The sequence below is a fragment of the Triticum dicoccoides genome, chromosome 7B (genome assembly GCF_002162155.2).
Source record: "Triticum dicoccoides isolate Atlit2015 ecotype Zavitan chromosome 7B, WEW_v2.0, whole genome shotgun sequence".
NCBI lineage: Eukaryota > Viridiplantae > Streptophyta > Magnoliopsida > Poales > Poaceae > Triticum > Triticum dicoccoides.
Genome location: NC_041393.1, coordinates 443,271,323 through 443,286,338, shown reverse-complemented (window position 1 = coordinate 443,286,338; position 15,016 = coordinate 443,271,323).

Sequence of the window (15,016 nt, the reverse complement as noted above, 5' to 3'; positions counted from 1 at the left end):
AGGCAGCAATGTGCCACTACTACTGGATCCAAAGTTGATCCTCGATTTCATTGACTTATGGCACAAGGACCCTAACACACCTTTACCGGAGATGAACCTCACTCCTGGTCAAAGTCATGTTCTGACTCACTTCATTGAGGAAGAGAAGTGGAAATATGAACAAGGCAGAAAACTGAAGAAAGCGCAGTACAAGAAACAGCGCTACCTCAAGGACAATGTCCTCACTCTTACCCCTGAACAACTCATTGCTTTGCAAACTAAAATCAAGCAACTGAGTGATGATTTCAATCGGTACTATGTTGATTGGAAGGGAGCAAAGGTTTGGTTTATCAATTTGACGAAGACATTTACTTCAACTGCTACTGCTCCTGTGCACGTTGAAATTCCTCAGGCCGAAGCATCTGCTCAGCCTACTGAAGAACATGCCAGCACCGCTGATGTCAGTCAGGCTGCTGAAGAAAATGAGAGTACCAGGGCTGATGACTCCATTCCAGCCGCTGAAGAAATTGCCAGGGCATCCACTAGTGGTGTGCCTGAAGAAAATGAAGAAGTCAGGGCAACTACAACAAATGCGCCTGAACAAACTAAACCCAAGTCCTCTGCACCTCCTGCGCCTACACCAGCTCCGATCCTTCCATCTGCATTAGATGTGAAGAAGACCAAGGCTGCAGAGCGTGCATCGATGAAAAAGAGGAAGGCATCAGCTTCATCAGATTCTTCAGCTCCGAATAAAATGAAGCCTCTGACTAGTTCAACTGAAAATCCAATTGATGTCATTCCTGTCTCTTACATACCATCAAAGGACCTTGTTCCTTTTGGTGAAGATTATGTGATTCCCGAGGAATCCAATGAAGAAACTCCTTCTGCTACTTCTACAGAGCAGTTGGATGAAGAAATTGAAGTGGATAGAATCCCTTCAACCCCAGTCATTTCCTCACCTATGCCTCAGTTCACTGCTGAAGAGGCAGGTGTTGAAGAAATAGAAGATGAGGATGTGGACATCGGCTGTACCACACCTGTACTGAATGATGACTTTTGGGAAAGTCAGCACCCCAACTCTCCGTTGTTCACTCCTCTCCAAGCAATTCCTCAGTCCCCTGCAGCTACTGAAGTGCAAATGGGATCTGATGAACCTCGTGCAACCCCGTCCGTCCATGAAGAAATTCCAGCCACTAGTGCTGAAGAAAATGTGAATGAAGAATTGATGACCCAGGCTGCAGCTGCAGAAGAGCCTGAAATTCCTCAGCATGAGGAACCTGAGATTGCGATTCCTGAGGTGGTAATGCAGATAACCCACACCCCTCAACCCAAGCCAAAGAATCCCTTCTCCAAGTAGCCAAAATTCAAGGCTGATGATTTCTTCGGCGAGCGTGTATTCTTCACTGAATTCAACCCATATGACAATGCTCGTCTTAGAAGGAAGTGTTTCTGGACTGCCAGCCAGGCCAACTTCTATTCCTCAGTACTCTTCGACAAAGACAAAGTCTTCGACCACCAGCACATTCCTCACGTGGACATGGAATCAATGCCTTGCTTCACGCCAGTCCTCAGTATGATTCATGATGCAGGTCTGCTTAACTTTTGCACTCACATCTTTGACTGGAATGAAGAGCTAATTCTTCAGTTCTATGCGATGCTGCATATCACTGGTGAAGCAAATGACATCAACTCTTGGGTGTTGGACTGGATGACCAAAACACTCATTACAAGGCACCAGCCTCTGAATTGCTTCGTGCCTTGCCAATCAGTCCTCCACCAGAAGGTGCTCGTTGTCTGTATGATGAGTCTGAACTCACCGATCATTACATGCAAGTGCTCATGAAGCCTCTAAAGCCTAGATGAGCCCAAAGGACCAAATTCCTCATGAAGGAATTGTTGTATGTGCCGAGGACCATCTATCGCATTCTGACGAAGACTATCAGTCCAATCAAAGGTCATGATTCATCTGATGAAGAAATTGTTGGGATGATGAAGAATATGCTCTTCAACATCATGCATGGCATCCCTATCAATTACCACGATTTCTTCATGAGGACTCTTGCAAATGTTGCACTTTCCCCGTTTGAGCTGAAGCCTTATGCTCCATGGATCATGAGATTCCTCAGAACAAGGTCTTCGCTCAACTACAAGGCTGACACTCTCAACCATGGCAGCTACTTGCCCCCGATTGAAGTCCTCAAACAGACATATTCTTCAGCTGAAGAAAAGGGCAAGGCACCTGCTGTTATTGATGAAGGCATTCGTCCATTGGATGGTCAGTTCCGCAAAGCTGCATCTTACTACACCAATGATGACTCTACCACACATGATTCTGCTGTAAATGCCTCCAAGCAAAGTCCTCAAGCGACTACTCCTCATGTGATGACTGACCGTGAGCTGCTTCTAAGTCTTCACCAGAAGGTCGATCGGAACCACAAATGGGTTAAGCGTCAGTTTGGCTCTATTCTTCACAACATGACCTCTACACATAATGCAGTGAAGAAAAACCATTACTACCTCCATGAAGTTTTCGATCGCACCTGGGCTATTCTGTCACATCTGTATGGTGAAGAAGATCTGAAGCAAATGGGCTTCAAAGAAGACTTTGACTGGTCTGCTCCTCCACCGAAGAATCTCAAGAAGGTCAAGGTTCCTCCCTTGGTCGCAAGTTCCTATTCTTCATCCCGCGACACGGACGAGTACGAAGACTTGGACGACACTGCAGCAGGCCCTACATCGACTCAAGACCCCAATAATGCTGGCACTCCTCCATCTTCATGATATTCTTCAGGGGCGTTAGTCCTCATTTTCAACCCTTTTGGTCATTCGATGACAAAGGGGGAGAAATTTGAGTTAGTCTTCAAGCGGGTCTATCCTATATGGGCGTTTTTTTGTTAAGTTACAACTCTCGTTCTTCTGATGACTTTGCTGGATCGAGTTGTAATCTTAAACTCTATGGTGGTCTGATACTTTTGCTGAGTTCTTCTGCATGCTTATTTCTCATTAATGTTAATGCACGCATGCTGAATTACATCAGTCACCATATTTCATCATGCATTTCAAATTATTCATGTTATATGTCAAATGCGTGTATGAATTACAAGATATAGGGGGAGATCTCCATGATTATACTCTTCAAGTGTGCATTGCTTCAAAAGCAAATTCCTCACTATGCACATCTTTAGGGGGAGTTCTTCTATATCTTGCAATCAAATTCCTCAATATCAATATTTACACTTCATATGTTTATCCCCGTTGAAAACTTAACCTATATTGTCATCAATCACCCAAAAGGGGGAGATTGTAAGTGCATCTAGTGCCCCTTAGTGATTTTGGTGTATTGAAGACTTATAGGTTAAGAGACTGATGCGTTTGTAAGTGTACACATGTCTATAAGTCTATGAGGAGTTTGATATTTACAGAGAAAGTCGACCCCTAAAAATGAAGTTCTTCGACTGAAGACTTTGGATTTCTGAAGACTTTCTGAAGACTTTGAAAGTGAAGAAATTGGTGTGACCTTGAAGACTTGGTAATCATTCGAGGAACATGAAGCATGAAGACTCTTGGTTTTACTATTTTCATTTTCTCTTTCTTGAGTCATAGGAAACACCATACTGTTAAAGGGGGTCGAGGAAATACTAAGGAAAAATTTCCATGTGATGCTCAACTCAAAATCCTACACCTACCAATCCCTTCGAGTGAAGCCATTGGAAATCTCACACAGTTCAGTCATATTCTTCAGTGACAGAGACGAAGTTCTTCTGGTCTCTGAGGAATTTGTTCTGACTGAGGAGTTAGGAATTCGCCAGTGCGGATTGCCTACACAGTGAGGAACATGATAGCCCTGAGGTATTTGAGAGTCAAATATTCCGACCGTTGCTGTGCTACGCGCCAGCTGTCCCAAAATATCTACCCACCTAACGGTCATATCAGACAAGGGCATTTATGTCTTATCATGTCGGGCTGCTCCCTAGGCTATAAATAGCCGCCCCCTTCAATCACTAGTTGGTTGGCTGCTCGGAGAGAAACTGACACTTGTCATTTGAGAGCAACCCATCCTCCGAGGACATTGAGCGAAAATCATCGAGTGAGGAAAACCCAAACCCCAAACCTACAAAACCCCACAGTGATTGAGCATCACTGAAGAGATTGATCCTGCGTGGATCCGACGCTTGTTTCCTTTGAAGACTGTGCTTCTTCCAGACGGTTAGGCGTCAAGGTCTAGAGCATCCAAGAGGAATTGTGGATCGCCGAGTGACCGAGTTTGTGAAGGTTCGGAAGTCACCTGAAGACTTACCACGAGTGATTGGGCGAGGTCTGTGTGACTTTAGCTCAAGGAGAATACGGTGAGGACTGTGTGTCCGGGACTGGGTGTCCTCGAGTTTAAATACTCAGCCGCTCCAACCAGATGTACAACTAAGACAGCAGTTGGAACTGGTCTACCGAATCATTGTCTTCACCGAGCTTACTGGTTCTATTTCCTCAACTCTTTCATTTCCTCATTCCTATTGCTGTGCGCTTGTTCATATCTGTTTGAAGACTTTGAGTGAAGACTTTCCCAATTTCCTCAGTTCAATTTCTTCAGTCTGTCCGTCTTCATCTTGTGTTATCCTGTGCTTACGCTTTCTGTACTCTGTGCTTGTCTTCATTTCATCATGATGATTGTGCGTGTGTTCTGCTATGCTTACTTTTGAGTACTTATTTCGCTGCAAGTAGTTCTTCATTTAGGAATTTCCTCACCAGCAAATTCCTTAGTGAAGAATTCATAAAAATCGCCTATTCACCCCCCCTCTAGTCGATATAACGCACTTTCAGCCTCCATTTCATCTGCCCAAAAACGTCAAACACTGGGAATACTTTCTCGCATGTTTTTCCCCTTCGCCGCTATCACCTATCCCTGCGTTAGATCACCCCTGGCACCGCGTATTGCCATGTTATGATTTGTGATGCTTTGATTGCTCTGTTATTTATTGTGTTCCCCCTTTGTTACTTCTTTCCGGTAGACCCCGAGACCGCGGTTGAACCAGTGATCGACTACTTCACCTTCGAGGGCCCGTTTCTGTCTGCAGAGTAACCAGGCAAGCCCCCCCCCCCTTGATCACCAGATATCGCCTATTCTTCTCTCTACTGCTTGCAATAGAGTAGTATAGCATGTCACTGTTCGGTTAATCCTATTCTGTTGCATAGCCTGTCAGTGTTGCTACAGTTGTTGATACCTTACCCGCAATCCTAAATGCTTAGTATAGGATGCTAGTTTATCATTAGTGGCCCTACATTCTTATCAGTCTGCCTTGCTATACTATCGGGCCATGATCACTCGGGAGGTGATCACGGGTATGTATTATACATACATACATACTATACTTATGGTGACTAAAGTCGGGTCGGCTCGTAGAGTACCCGCAAGTTATTCGGATATGGGGGCTGAAAGGACAGGTGGCTCCATCCAGGTAGTGGTGGGCATGGGTTCCCGATGGCCCCCGACTGTTACTTTGTGGCGGAACGACAAGGCAGGTTGAGACCACCTAGGAGACAGGTGGGCCTAGCCCTGGTCGGCGTCCGCGGTTACTTCAAAATAACACGCTTAACGAGATCTTGGTATTTAATCTGAGTCTGGCCACTGGCCTATACGCACTAACCAACTACGCGGGAACAGTTATGGGCACTCGACGTCATGGTATCAACCGAAGCCTTCTTGACGTCAGTGACTGAGTGGCGCGCGCCGGACCACGTAACGCAACTTCCTTTGTAATGGAGGTTGCTAGGTTTGCTCATGGGCCGCCCTCGCAACATGCAGGTGTGCAATGGGCGATGGGCCTAGACCCCTACGCGCATAGGATTTAGACCGGCGTGTTGACCTCTCTGTTGTGCCTAGGTGGGGCTGCGACATGTTGATCTTTCGAGGCCGGGCATGACCCAGGAAAGTGTGTCCAGCCAAAGGGGATCGAGCGTGTTGGGTTATGTGGTGCACCCCTGCAGGGAAGTTGATCTATTCGAATAACCGTGTCCCTCGGTAAAAGGACGACCCGGAGTTGTACCTTGACCTTATGACAACTAGAACCAGATACTTAATAAAACACACCCCGACAAGTTCCAGAGACACCTCGGTGATCGCTTTCCCATAGGGCGACGAGGGGAGGATCACCAGGTAGGATTATGCTATGCGATGCTACTTGGAGGACTTCAATCTACTCTCTTCTACATGCTGCAAGATGGAGGCTGCCAGAAGCGTAGTCTTCGATAAGACTAGCTATCCCCCTCCTATTCTGGCATTCTGCAGTTTAGTCCACCGATATTGCCTCTTTACACATATACCCATGCATAAGTAGTGTAGATCCTTGCTTGCGAGTACTTTGGATGAGTACTCACGGTTGCTTTGCTCCCTCTTTTTCCCCTCTTTCCTTTTCTTCTCGGATGCCGCAACCAGACGTTGGAGCCCAGGATCCAAACGCCACCATCGACGACGACTCCTACTACACTAGAGGTGCCTACTACTACGTGCAGGCCGCTGACAGCGACTAGGAGTAGTTTAGGAGGATCCCAGGCAGGAGGCCTGCGCCTCTTTCGATCTATATCCCAGTTTGTGCTAGCCATCTTATGGCAACTTGTTAACTTATGTCTGTACTCAGATATTGTTGCTTCCGCTGACTCGTGTATGATCGAGCACTTGTATTCGAGCCCTCGAGGCCCCTGGCTTGTATTATGATGCTTGTATGACTTATTTTACTTTTAGAGTTATGTTGTGATATCTTCCCGTGAGTCCCTGATCTTGATTGTACACATTTGCGTGCATGATTAGTGTACGATTGAATCGGGGGCATCACAACTTGGGAGTCTAAAAATATCATCTTCATTAAACATAGCATCCCCAAGTTTGGGACGAACATTAATTGCAGCAAATAAATTCTCCAACATGTAATTCTCATCAAAATAGCATCCCCAAGCTTGGGCCTTTTCATATCAAAAGCATAATCACTCTCATCATTAATAGTATGGATAGCACCAATAGTATAGTAATTATCATCATCACAATGAGTAATAGGAGCAACATCATTTGGGAGGGGTACCTTTTTACCTTTGCTTCTACATCTTTTCTTTTTCTTCTTTGCATTATGTGTGGGGTTAACCCTCTTTTTGGAGTTCCTTATTAATGAGATTGGTTGGATAGAAGGCTCCTCCTCGTTACCTGATTCATCATAAGAAAGAATAGGAGGATATTGGGAAATCTCTTCCCTTTCATTAGTATTCTCTTCACCTTCTATTTGTTTTCTTGATTTTATGTAATTGGCAATGTAAGGATTTTCAATGCAATTCACCACACAATGCGTATAAATTTCCTCTATATCAAAATCAAGAACTTTATCAAGGACAAACTCTGGAAGATTCTTAGTTAAACGTTTCATTTCTTCATAACCCATAAGCAAACTAAGTTCATTATGATGTGCAAGGAAAATCAAGTCATCACAATTTTTGGACACGATTTGATCATGAAACAATTTGCATTGGGTATTTAAATGATCACGTTCATTGCAAAGTTCACAAGGATGGCAAAGAAATTTTAAATTTTCAGCACAAACTTCTAGCCTCTCTTGCAACCATTTAGTTTCTAAATACTTATGCCTCTTGCAAAATCTATCTTCCCTATTTGGTGTGTACTTGCAAACTCTATGCACTCCACAAAAGTTGACATGCTTATAAGAGACATTTTCATCATGACTAGTGCAATCATCATTAGTACTATGGATATTCAAAGAGTTCATACTAACAACATTGCAATCATGCTCACCATTCAAAGATTTAGTGCCAAACATTTTAATGCGTTCTTCTTCTAGCATTTTGGCACAATTATCAGAATCCTTATTTTCATGAAATGTATTAAAAAGATGAAGCATATGAGGCACCCTCAATTCCATTTTTTAGTTTTCTTTTATAGACCAAACTAGTGATAAAACAAGAAACTAAAAGATTCGATTGCAAGATCTAAAGATATACCTTCAAGCACTCACCTCCCCGGCAACGGCGCCAGAAAAGATCTTGATGTCTACTACACAACCTTCTTCTTGTAGACGTTGTTGGGCCTCCAAGTGCAGAGGTTTGTAGGACAGTAGCAAATTTCCCTCAAGTGGATGACCTAAGGTTTATCAATCCGTGGGAGGTGTAGGATGAAGATGGTCTCTCTCAAACAACCCTGCAACCAAATAACAAAGAGTCTCTTGTGTCCCCAACACACCCAATACAATGGCAAATTGTATAGGTGCACTAGTTCGACAAAGAGATGGTGATACAAGTGCAATATGGATGGTAGATATAGGTTTTTGTAATCTGAAAATATAAAAACAGCAAGGTAACTAATGATAAAAGTGAGCACAAACGGTATTGCAATGCTTCGGAACAAGGCCTAGGGTTCATACTTTCACTAGTGCAAGTTCTCTCAACAATGATAACATAATTAGATCATATAACAATCCCTCAACATGCAACAAAGAGTCACTCCAAAGTCACTAATAGCGGAGAACAAACAAAGAGATTGTTGTAGGGTACGAAACCACCTCAAAGTTATTCTTTCTGATCGATCTATTCAAGAGTCCGTAGTAAAATAACATGAAGCTATTCTTTCCATTTGATCTATCCTAGAGTTCGTACTAGAATAACACCTTAAGACACAAATCAACCAAAACCCTAATGTCACCTAGATACTCCAATGTCACCGCAAGTATCCGTGGGTATGATCATACAATATGCATCACACAATCTCAGATTCATCTATTCAACCAACACAAAGAACTTCAAAGAGTGCCCCAAAGTTTCTACCGGAGGGTCAAGAAGAAAATGTGTGCCAACCCCTATGCATAAGTTCATAAGGCCACTGAACTCGCAAGTTGATCACCAAAACATACATCAAGTAGATCACGTGAATATCCTATTGTCACCACAGATAAGCACATGCAAGACATACATCAAGTGTTCTCAAATCCTTAAAGACTCAATCTGATAAGATAACTTCAAAGGGAAAACTCAATCCATTACAAGAGAGTAGAGGGGGGAGAAACATCATAAGATCCAACTATAATAGCAAAGCTCACATACATCAAGATCATGCCAAATCAAAAACACGAGAGAGAGAGAGAGAGAGAGATCAAACACATAGCTACTGGTACATACCCTCAGCCCCGAGGGTGAACTACTCCCTCCTCGTCATGGAGAGCGCTGGGATGATGAAGATGGCCACCGGTGATGGATCCCCCCTCCGGCAGGGTGCCGGAACGGGCTCCCGAGAGGTTTTTGGTGGCCACGGAGGCTTGCGGCGGCGAAACTCCCAATCTAGATTTCTTTCTAGAGGTTTGGGTATTTATAGGAGGGTTTGGCATCGAGAACAAGTCAGGAGGACCCACGGGGTGTCCACGAGGCAGGGGGGCGCACCCTCCACCTTCATGGGCCCCACGAGCCTCCTCTCCGGTAACTCCTCATTCTAGTATTTTTTATATTTTCCAGAAAAAATCTCCGTTGATTTTCAGCGCATTTCGAGAACTTTTATTTCTGCACAAAAACAACACCACGGTAGTTCTGCTGAAAACAGCGTCGGTCCGGGTTAGTTCTAACCAAATCATACCAAAAGCATGTAGAAATATTATAAACATGGCATGAATACATCAAAAATTATAGATACGTTGGAGTCGTATCAAGGCGGTCCTACTGCGCGTTGACCGCGTCGAGGAGGTCGCCCACCCGCTTCAGGCGGTCCTTCAGCTCCTTACCCTGGAGCTGGGCGGCATGCATGTTCTTCGCGGGGGTTTCATAGACGGGAGGGATTACGCCAAGGGCGCGGCCGATGGCGCCACCCCGGGTCCGCACATTGGCGACCCGGCTTGACTCAGCGGCGGCATGCGTGAACCTGTAGGCGGCATCGCGCTCCCGCTGGGCGGAGTCTAGACGGCGCTGCGTGGCGGCGAGCGTCTCGGTAAGATCTAGCAGGCGCTGACAATCCTGCTCCAGCCGGGCCTGGACCTCGGCGTTGTTGGAGGCGTCGACGTCGGTGGTGATGGGATGCGGAGGCTTTGCATCATTGCACGCAGCGGGTCGGGTGCGCGGGCACAATCTGCCGCGGCCCTGGCTTCGGCAGCCTTCCTCGCCGCGCTGGACGAAGAAGAGGCATCGGCGTCGATGGCGAATACCTCAATCTGAATGTAGAGGTCCATCGCCCTGGCGGAAGCACCATTGATAACCCACAAGTATAGGGGATCGCAACAGTTTTCGAGGGTAGAGTATTCAACCCAAATTTGTTGATTCGACACAAGGGGAGCCAAAGAATATTCTCAAGTATTAGCAGCTGAGTTGTCAATTCAACCACACCTGGAAACATAGTATCTGCAGCAAAGTGTTTAGTAGCAAAGTAATATGATAGTAGTGGTAACGGTAGCAAAAGTAAAGACAGCAAAAGTAATGTTTTTGGTATTTTGTAGTGATTGTAACAGTAGCAACGGAAAAGTAAATAAGCGAGAACCAGTATATGGAAAACTCATAGGCACCGGATTAGTGATGGATAATTATGCCAGATGTGGGGAGGGACGCGCCCAGGGGGGAGGGGCGCGCCCCCCACCCTCGTGAACAGGGTGTGGGCGCCCTGGCCTTCATCTTTGGCGAGGATTTTTTATTATTTATTCTAAGATATTCCATGGAGTTTCAGGTCATTCCGAGAACTTTTGTTTTCTGCACATAAAACAACACCATGGCAATTCTATTGAAAACAACGTCAGTCCGGGTTAGTTCCATTCAAATCATACAAGTTAGAGTCCAAAACAAGGGCAAAAGTGTTTGGAAAAGTAGATACGACGGAGACGTATCAACTCCCCCAAGCTTAAACCCTTGCTTGTCCTCAAGCAATTCAGTTGACAAACAGAAAGAGAAAAAGAAAAACTTTTACAAACTTTGTTTGCTCTTGTTGTTGTAAACATGAAAAGCCAGCATTCAAGTTTCAGCAATTATTATGAACTAACCATACTCACAATAACACGTAGGTCTCACAGTTACTCATATCAATAGCATAATCAGCTAGCGAGCCATAATAATAGAACTCAGATGACAACACTTTCTCAAAATAATCATAACATGATATAACAAAATGGTATCTCGCTGGCCCTTGCTGAGACCGCAAAACATAAATGCAGAGCACCTTTAAAGATCAAGGACTGACTAAACATTGTAATTCATGGTAAAAGAGATCCAGTCAAGTCATACCCAATATAAACCAATCATAATGAATGCAAACGACAGTGTGCTCTCCAGCGGGTGCTTTTTAATAAGAAGGGTGATGACTCAACATAAAAGTAAATAGACAGGCCATTCGCAGAGGGAAGCAGGGATTTGTAGAGGTGCCAGAGCTCGGTTTTGAAATAGAGATAAATTATATTTTGAGCGGCATACTTTCATTGTCAACATAAAAACTAAAAGACGACGATATCTTCCATGCTAAACAGATTATAGGTGGTTCCCAAACAGAATGGTAAAGTTTATACTCCCCCTCCTCCACAAGCATCAATCCATGGCTTGCTCGAAACAACGAGTGCCTCCAACATTCAACGGGTCCCAGGGGGAGTTTTGTTTGCAGTTATTTTGATTTAGTTTGCATAAAGCATGGGACTGGGCATCCCGGTTACCAGCCATTTTCTCGTGAATGAGGAGCGGAGTCCACTCCTCTTGAGAATAACCCGCCTAACACGGAAGATAAGGGCAGCTCTAGTTGACATATGAGCTATTCGAGCATGCAAAACAGAATGTTTATTTGAAGGTTTAGAGTTTGGCACATACAAATTTACTTGGAACGGCGGGTAAATACCGCATATAGGAAGGTATAGTGGACTCATATGGAATAACTTTGGAGTTTAAGGAGTTTGGATGCACAAGCAGTATTCCCGCTTAGTACAAGTGAAGGCTATGAAAAGACTGGGAAGCGACCAACTGAGAGAGCGACAACAGTCGTAAACATGCATTAAAATTAATTCACACCGAATACAAGCATGAGTAGGATATAATCCACCATGAACATAAATATCATGAAGGCTATGTTGATTGGATTCAACTACATGCGTGAACATGTGCCAAGTCGAGTCATCAATGCATTTAAAGGAGGATACCATCCCATCATACCACATCATAATCATTCTAATAGCATGTTGGCACGCAAGGTAAACCATTATAACTCATAGCTAATCAAGCATGGCACAAGCAACTATAATCTCTAAATGTCATTGCAAATATGTTTACTTCATAATAGCTGAATCAAGAACGATGAATCATCATATTTACAAAAATAAAAGAGGTCGAGTTCATACCAGCTTTTCTCTTCCCAATAAGTCCATCATATATCATCATTATTGCCTTTCACTTGCACGACCGAACGGTGTGTATAATAATAATAGTGCACGTGCATTGGACTAAGCTGGAATCTGCAAGCATTCAACTCAAGAGAGAAGACAAGTAATATGGGCTCTAAGTTAGATAAACAATAATCCATATGAGAGCCACTAAGCATTTTCAATATAGTCTTCTCGACCCCCAAAGAAAGGAAAAGAAATAAAAACTATTTACACGGGAAAGCTCCCAACAAGTAAAAAGAAGAACGGGAAATATTTTTGGGTTTTCTTTTTAATTCTACTACAAGCATGGAAAGTAAACTAACTATTTTTTTTGGTTTTTCTTAAGGTTTATCAAACACACAAGAAGAAAGCAGGAAAAAGAAATTTAAACTAGCATGGATATTACAGTGAAAGAGTATGAGCACCGACATCTAGCAATGAGAATGTGTGAACATGAATGTAATGTCGGTGGGAAATACGTACTCCCCCAAGCTTAGGCTTTTGGCCTAAGTTGGTCTATTGCCAGGGATGGCCTGGCGGATATCCGTAGGTGAAGCTGGGGTCGTAGTGTGACGCGGCGGCTATCGCCGCCTGAGCTGTAGCGTGGAGTCGAGCAGCCTCCACTCTCTTTTCGTACTCATCTGCCTCCTCTCTGGTAATAATATATCTTCCTCTCGCCTGAAAATCAAAGAAGGTAGGAGCAGGAAGAGCAACACGGACCACATGCCGTTTGTTAAAGATTAGTCGATACTGGTAAGGTGGTCCAGTCCTCTCAATGAACTTGTGGGAAAACATAGAATCAAGATCTAAATAAGAAGAGGGTAACTCCATATCACCCTCACCAATGTCTACATCAAGAAAATTAGCTAAGCGGGTTGCATAAATTCCTCCAAAGAAATCTATGTTATGCCTATTCTGATGCAACCTACGAGCTACAATGGCGCCCATATGATAAGATTGGTCTCCTAACACAGCACTTCTAAGAATGCTGAGATCAGGGGCACACATGTGACATGCTTCATCCTTAGCAGTTATACATCTACCAATGAAGAGAGCAAAATAATGTATAGCAGGAAAGTGAATGCTCCCTATAGTGGCCTGCGCTATATCTCTAGATTCCCCCACAGTTATTCTAGCAAGAAAGTCTCTGTATTCAGATTTAGGGGGATCCCTGACATTACCCCAAGATGGAAGTTTGCAAGCAGAAGTAAAGTCCTCTAAGTCCATGGTATAAGATTTATCATAAAGGTCAAACATGACTGAAAGAGAATTTCGCGAAGTTAAAAACTCAAACCTCCTCACAAATGAACTTGTGAGGTCACGATACTGTGGGCATTTATCAGCTTCAAAGTCCTCAAGATCGGCATTACGCAAATATGCGTAGAATTCTTCTTTAATTCCCACTTGATTCATAAAATTTTCCGAAGGCCATTCACAGGGCCTCACGAGTGCGTCTCTTGGTGGTTCCTCGTCAGCATCATGTATTGCAAGCCTGGGACCTTGCTTCCTTGAAGGACCACCTTGGAACATCCTCCTAAGCATATTGTTTCCTCTGAAAAATTTCTAAAATTTTTAGTAACTTCAAATAAAAGTGAACCAACTTCAATAAAATTGATAGCAACAACTCCCACAAGTGCCTAGGGCCTATATCAAGCATTAGAACTACTTGGAACCATATAAATTTGACATGCAAGCTCAAGAACATGGTCACCTATGCAGCACAAATTTGCAATGAATAAAGCACTAGAACAAAAACTAATTGGACCAATGGAGGAGTCACATACCAAGGAACAATCTCCCCAAGCAGTTTTGCAAGAGGTGCTTTGAGCAAGGAGATCGAAAATCACAGCAACGGGGGCTGGAACTCGTGCTTGAGTTGGTTTTTCGTGTTTGTGTGAAGCAGAGGAAGAAGATGGGTGCAGGAATAAGTAGAGGAGGTCCACCGTGGGCCCACGAGGCAGGGGGTCACGCCCAGGGGGGTAGGGCGCGCCCTCCACCCTCATGGCTAGGTGGCAGCTCCCCCCGTGGTAATTTTTGCACAGTAAATTCTCAAATATTCCCGAAAAAATCATATTAAATTTGCATGGCATTCTGAGGACTTTTATTTTCGGGATATTTTTATATTGCACGGATAAGTCAGGAGACAGACAGAAAAATACTATTTTACTTTATTTCTACTAAATAACAGAAAATATAAAGAGGGTACAGAAGGTTGTGCTTCTAGTTTCATCCATCTCGTGATCATCAAAATGAACCCACTAACAAGGTTGATCAAGTCTTGTTAACAAACTCATTCCGAATAATCACGGAACCGGAGAAATTTCGAATGACACTAAGTTACCTCAACGGGGATATGAAAATCCCCAACAATAAGAATATCATACTTTTTCTTGACAGTAGGGAGAGGAAATTCAAAACCTCCAAATATAATCGATGGAATTTTTCCAATAGAGTTGATACTATAAACTTGAGGTTGTTTCCTCGGAAAATGCACCGTGTGCTCATTGCCATTAACATGAAAAATGACATTGCCTTTGTTGCAATCAATAACAGCCCCTGCAGTATTAAGGAAAGGTCTTCCAAGAATAATAGACATACTATCATCCTCGGGAATATCAAGAATAACAAAGTCCGTTAAAATAGTAACGTTTGCAACCACAACAGGCACATCCTCACAAATACCG